The sequence below is a fragment of the Cetorhinus maximus genome, chromosome 19 (assembly GCF_964194155.1).
Source record: "Cetorhinus maximus chromosome 19, sCetMax3.hap1.1, whole genome shotgun sequence".
Lineage (NCBI taxonomy): Eukaryota > Metazoa > Chordata > Chondrichthyes > Lamniformes > Cetorhinidae > Cetorhinus > Cetorhinus maximus.
The window spans coordinates 27,833,340-27,840,712 of NC_135897.1; positions in this window are offsets into that span (position 1 = coordinate 27,833,340).

The following is a 7,373-nucleotide window of genomic DNA, read 5'->3' on the forward strand; positions in this document are numbered from 1 at the left end:
ATCTAGGTGACAAGCCACAGACAAGGGCACCTTAGAAGTTTTTCAAATGTGGATGAGCAAAGGAGATAAATCAAAAAGTGGTGGTTAGGTGATGCAAAGCATCATGTTCTAAAGTCTTCAGATTCCAAGAGGATGGAAAGACTAAAGGATGCAAGTGCCTCCATATTTTAAGATCCTGGTCTTGATTTCCACAGGGAATATAAGGGACGGTGAGCATGTGGAATGGTATGCAATACTTGCAGGAAGAATAAGAATAAAGTGTGGAAGAAATTATTTGAAATCTAACTTATTTGAAATCAGGCTTGAATAATTGTGGCTAGTAGGTTTCAAAAAGTTAGTTCTGTTGCATTAATTCAATATCTCCTAGGCTAGAGAAGGGATCACACCTTAATCATGATTATGTCTCAAGTCTTTACATATTTGGGGTTCTTTTTATATTCAGGCAGTAAACCAGACATTTCCACTGATGGGTTAACAGTAGTAAACAAGGGTTCATTGTGAGTGAGAAAGAGAGCTTGAACGAGAGAGATTTTGTTTGTTGCCTTTTGCAAATAAAGTGTTTGTTAACAGGTTACCTGTTGAATGCTAGTTTTACAGTATGTAAATTTTACAAACTTACATTACAAATGATAGAAAAACAAGTAGTAAAAGGGCTTTGACAGTAGTTTTACATTAAACTGCTGGTAGCTAAGGTAGTTAGTGACACAATGGGCGGAATGATCCCAGAATTGCATTAAGTGCAGTAGCGGGCATGAAAAATGTAGTTTTATCTCAGAGGAGTGCAGGGCAGCTCGATCTGACTCCAGCTTCCCCTTCTCCTCAAGGAGTCAGCCGGGGCCCTCGGGCACCCATAGGGAGGAGGATCAGGACCAGCAGGTTTTCGCGCCCTATCATCCTATTCCTGGCACATCCCACCTCATTAATAATGCATTCCCAGGTAACACGTTGGATCGCTGGTGGGCCGGCACCTGATTCGTCAGCCCTGCCGTCACCCCAGACCTTCAGTAATCCGGGCACCATATTTAAAGGCCGCCCCTGTACAGAGCTAGCACTGTCTAAGGGATTAGAAGTTGCTAGAAAGTCATGGCTGCCAAAGGGAGGAAACACGCTGCCCCAAATTTAGTGACGTCTCCCTCGGGCACCTACTGGATGCAGTAGAGGCCTGCTGTGAAGTCCTCTACCCCCACTCTGGGTGAAGACCAGCAAACAAGGTCACCAATCCAACATGGGAGGCGGTGGCAGTGATGGTCGGTGCCAATGCCCTGCAAAAGAAGACAGCCACCCAGTGCCAAAAGAGGATGAATGATCTCCTCCATTCTGCCAGGGTAAGTCACTCTTCTCATCACTGTCAACTCACACACTCACAAACTCATCACACATCCACAGGGATCTCACCCCCTGCCAGTTCAAGGGACATTACCATTCACTCGCTCACACACACCTTCATTTGCCCTGCGGATCATGTCTTCATCCTGCCATGGCACCACTCACACCCACACATGCAAGGCATCCTTCTCATCTGGCCTGGCAGGCATCTGCTTACAGTTTCTCCATGCAGGACAAGCTGGCACACAACAAAAGGGGAAAGGTCGCAGACTGGTGAAGGAATGCTCGGCATCAAGGCCTTCACAGACTTTGAAAAGAGTCATCCAGCTGAGTCACAATGATCTGGACCATTCCTGCCTTGACGGTGAGGTCGGTGGTGCTCAACCAAGTGAGGATCCAGCAGTGCAACATCCATCAGACAACCATGCTGTGAGTGAATTCCCCTGTTCCACAGTCACCTGCCATGCACTAATTATCTCTCCTTGTTTTCGCAGGCACATCCGGGAAGCAGCTGAGGGGGTCCATGAGCCAGGTCCTCGACTCAAGGCCCAAAGACACCTCAGAAGAAGAATCTGATGACATCCTAATTGAAGACCTGTCACAGCGCTCACCCACACCCTTCAACACAAAGACACACACCTCGGTGGGACCTAGTTTTATAGCAGCCTCAGGATCACAATCTGGTGAGCACATCACACTGTCTGATCCATAGCAGGCAATGGCAGGGGCTTCCCAGGTTTCCAGCACTCAGAGGACTGCTGGAGGCTAGAAATCTGCTGAGTCTGAGTTAGATGAGAAACCTCTGGACTAAGTCATACCTCAGTTGCTGGAGCTGCAAAGGCAAGCTCGGGAACATCAAGAAGGGATGTCCGCTGCACTTGTCGGATTGCAAGGCACAATGGAGGAGTCCATCCGCCTTCAGGCTGAGGTGATAGCGCCAGCATGCCAACACACCGAGGCCAACACTTATAGGATGACGGCCGTCATGGAGACCTTGATCCAGGACATTGGTCCTGTACTGCAGTGTGGGCTGAATTCCATCAATGATGCCATAGTTGGCCTCCAACAGTGTTAATGCGAGAGGAGTGCAGGGCAGCTCGATCTCATTCCAGCTTCCCTTTCTCCTCAAGGAATCAACCAGGGGCAATTGGGTGACCATAGGGAGGAGGATCAGGAAGTGTACACCCTGGGGCCATCCAATCAGGTGACTCCTGGAGTGTCCAGCCTATCTGAATCCCCTCTTCCTGTGACCCCAGCTCCACAGGCCGAAGAGGGTGCCACTGCAGGACCCCGAAAACAGGCCAGGGCCCACCACAACTCCGCCCTCAGAGGATGCCCGCCAAGGTCATCACAGACAGGGTGTAGCTATCAACAGGCTGCCTCCACCTCCGCTGTGGATGTTGGGGGAGCACCAAGGCGTGGAGGCAGGTTTAGGAACATTAAGAAGATGCAGTTGCACAGGCTGGGTATGGGCGTTAATCAATTGTACTTAATGTCCACTATTGTAAATAAACTTCTAGTATAAGACCATAAGACACAGGGGCAGAAGTAGGCCATTCGGCCCATCAAGTCTGCTCCATCATTCAATGAGATCATAGCTGATCTGATAATCCTCAACTCCACTTTCCTGCCTTTTCACCATAACCCTTGATTCCCTTACTGATTAAAAATCCGCCTATCTCAGCCTTGAATATACACAACAACACAGCCTCTACAGTCCTCTGTGGTAAATAATTCCACAGATTAACAACCCTCTGAGATAAGAAATTCCTCCTCATCTCTGTCTTAAATGGGCAACCCCTTACGCTGAGATTGTGCCCTCTCTCTCCCACAAGGGGAAACAACTTCTCAGCATCTACCCTGTCAATCCCCAAAATATTTTATATGTTTCAATAAGGTCGCCTCTCTTTCTAAACTCCAATGAGTACAGGCCCAACCTACTCAACCTCTCCTCATAAGAAAACCCCCCCCCATACCCGGGATCAACCTAGTGAAACTTCTCTGGACTGCCTCCAATGCCAATACATCTTTCCTTAGATAAGGGGACCAAAACTGTTCACAGTATTCTAGGTGTGGTCAGCTAGTGCTTTGTATAGTTTTAGCAAGACTTCCCTATTTTTATACTCCATTCCCTTTGAAATAAAGGCCAACATTCCATTTGTCTTCCCTATTACCTGCTGAACTTCTATGCTAGTCATTTGGGATTCATGCACGAGGACCCCCAAATCCCTCTGTACTACAGCTTTCTTCAGTCTTTCTCCATTTAAATAATATTCAGCTCCTCCATTCTCCCTGCCAAAGTGCATAACCTCACATTTTCCCACATTATATTCCCATCTGCCAAGTTTTTGCCCACTCACTTAACCTGTCTATATCCCTCTGTAGACTCTTTGCGTCATCCTGACTACTTGCCTTCCCAGCCTATTTTTGTGTCATCTGCAAATTTGGCGATAGTACATTCATTTCCCTCATCCAAGGCATTAATATATACTATAAATAATTGTGGCCCCAGCACTAATCTCTGTGGTACTCCACTAGTTACAGGTTGCAATCCTGAAAATGCCCCCCCGTATCCCAACTCTCTGACTTCTGTTAATTACTCAATCCTCTATCCATGCTAATATATTACCCCCAACACCATGGGCTCTTATCTTATTAAGTAACCTTATGTGCGGTACCTTATCAAACACCTTTGGAAATTCAAATATATTACAACTACTGATTCCCCTTCACCTATCTTGCTTGTTACCTCCTCAAAGAATTCTAATAAATTTGTCAGGCATGATTTCCCCTTCATGAAGCCATGCTGACTCTGCTTGTTTATATTATGCATTTCTAAATGCTCTGCTATTAGATCCTTTACAATAGACTGTAAGATTTTCCCAATGATGGATGTTAAGCTAATTGGCCTATAGTTACCTGTTTTGGTCTCCCTCCCTTTTTGAATAAGGGTGTTACATTGGCAGTTTTCCAGTCCTCTGGGACTTTTCCAGAATCTAAGGATTCTTGGAAGATTATTGTCAGTGCATCCACTATCTCTGCAGCTACTTCCTTTAATATCCTAGGATGCAACCCAACATGTCCAGGTGACTTACCGGCCTTTAGTTTCCCTAGTACTTTTTCCCTAGTGATAGTTATTGTATTTATTTCCTCCTCACTTTTGCCCCTTGATTATTTAATATTTTTGGTATGCTATTAGTGTCTTCTACCGTGAAGACTGATGCAAAGCATTTATTCAACTTCTCTGCCATTTCCTGGTTCCATTTTACTATTTCCCCAGCCTCATACTCTAAGGGGCCATATTGACTTTGGCCTCTCTCTTCCTTTTTATATATTTAAAGAAGCTTTTACTGTCCATTTTTATATTGCTTGCTAGTTTACCCTCCAAGTTTATTTTCTCCCTCTTTATTATAGTTTTGGTCATCTTCTGTTGGTTTTTAAAACTTTCCCAATCCTTCGGCTTACCACTAATCTTTGTCACATTGTATGTTTATTTTCTTTCACTTAGATACTATCCTTAACTTCCTTGGTTAACCATGGTTGGTTTATCCCCTTCCTACAGTCCTTCTTCCTCACTGGGGTATATCTTTGTTGTGAGTCACGAACTATTTTCTTAAATGTCTGCCATTGGTCATCAACCGCCTTTTCTGCTAAACCCCTTTCCCAGTCCTCTCCAGCCAACTCTGCCCCCATTCCTTTGTAATTACCCTTATTTAAGTTTAGCACAGTTGTTTCTGACCTAAGTTTTTCACTCTCAAACTGAATGCGAAATTCCAACATGTTATGGTCAGTGTTGCCTCGGGGACCTTTTACTCTGAGATCATTTATTAAACCTGCCTCATTACACATTACCAGATCCAAAATAGCCTGATTCCTAGTTGGATCCACAACATATTGTTCTAGGAAACTGTCCTAAATACACTCTATGAATTCTTGCTCATGGCTACCTCTGCCAATTTGATTTTCCCAATCTACATGAAGATAAAAGTCACTCATGATTAATATACTGCCTTTTTTGCATGCCCTCATTATCTCCTGATTTATTCTCTGTCCTACAGCATAGTTACTGATAGGGGGCCTATAGACTTCTCCCACCAGTGTCTCCTTCCACTTGTTATTTCTTACCTGCGCCCATATGGATTCCACATCTTCCAATCCAAGATCATTTCTTACTATCGTAGTTATTCCATCTCGTACTAAAAAAGCTACCCCAACCACCTTTTCCTTCCTGTCTGTCCTTTCGAAAGTCACATACCCCTGAATATTTAGTTCTCATCTTTGATCTTGTAACCATGTCTCCATAATGGCTATAAGCTCATACCCATTAACCTGTATTTGTGCCATTAATTCATTTATTTTGTTCCAAAAACTACGTGCATTTAAGTAAAGAGCCATTAATTTTGCCTTTTTACCATTCTTACCCCCTTTGACCCTATTTGCTGCAGTTTTTAAAAATATTTGTACACTCCGTCCCTTCCTGTTTCATTACCTAAGTAGCTGCCCTGCAATGCCATCTTATCCTTTTGCTTTGTAAGCCTATGGATCCCCTCTCCAGAACCCTCCCCCTCTCTATTTAGTTTAAAGCCCTGTCTACAGCGCTAGTTATTCGATTCGCCAGGATACTGGTCCCAGCATGGTTCAAATGAAGCTCATCCCACTGGAATAGCTCCCTTCTACCCCAGCACTGGTGCCAGTGCCCCATGAACTGAAACCCACTCCTCCCACACCAATCTTTGAGCCACACATTTAACTCCTTGGCTTTATTTACCCTATGTCAGTTTGCCCGTGGCTCAGGTAGTAATCCCAAGATTATTATCTTGGAGGTTCTGCTTTTTAATTTAGCTCCTAACTGTTCAAATTCTTTCAGCAGAACCTCCTTCCTCATCCTATCAATGTCATTGGTACCAACGTGGACGACGACAACTGAATCCCTCCCCTCCCACTCCAAGTTCCTCTCCAGCCCTAAGGAGATGCCCTTAACCCTGGCACCGGGCAGGCAACATAGCCTTCAGGACTCATGCTCACGGCTGCAGAGAGTATCTATCCCCCTAATTATACTGTCCCTTACCACTACTACATTCCTATTTCCTCCCCTCACTTGAATGGCTCCCTGTACCATGGTGCCATGGTCAGTTTGCTCATCCTCCCTGCAGTCCCTGCTCTCATCCACAGCTTGCAAGAACCTCGTAACTTCTGGACAATTGCAGGGGCTGAGGCTCCTCGAATGCTACCTCCTGGGTCCCCATACCTGCCTCACCTGCAGTCATACCCTCCTGTCCGTGATCACAGACCAAATTCAAATAACCTAACCTGAGGGGTGTGACCGCCTCCTGGAGCAAAGTGTCCAGGTAACTTTCCCCTTTCCTGATGTGGCGCAATGTCTGCAGCTCCTTAACTCAGATCTGAAGTTCCTTGAGCTGCAAACACTTGCTACAATATGTTCGCTCTAGATCACCTTGGTGTCCAGCAACACTTCACCCGCCCTGCCATCACTATTGTATTTTATTTAATTTATTAATTAATTACTCTAGTATCCCTGCTCTTTACACTTGAAGAAACCTTGCACTTTACACTTTATTGTAATTAATTTTTTACATAAGTATCGATCTTATACTTAACAAGCTATTTTTAAGAAAGAAAAAATAAAGAAACCTAAACACAAACTATAGCCCTTAATTTTACTCTAAAGACTAGAAATACTCACCAATCAACTGCTCTCCCACGCTCTTTGTTTGAAATGAAGTCTGCACACTCTCTCCACTCATGTCTCTTTGCCTATGGCTCCTTGTTATGATGAGCAGTGTTTGTGTCACTCAGATGTGAAACCTTTTCGCACAAGATAAAGGCAGGTGTCTCAGTCCAGGGCCTCTTCCCTGTGCAGTATGTAATCTTCAGACCAAAGTCATGGTCCGGTTTCACACTCACTGGACACAATGATGCCTGCACCAAGGTGGTGCTTGTCATTGCTGCCAGAATGTTGTGGGCAGGCGTCACAGAATTCTGTCATTCTGTCTGTGTGCTCTCAGCACCTTTGAGGTGAGGCTGGA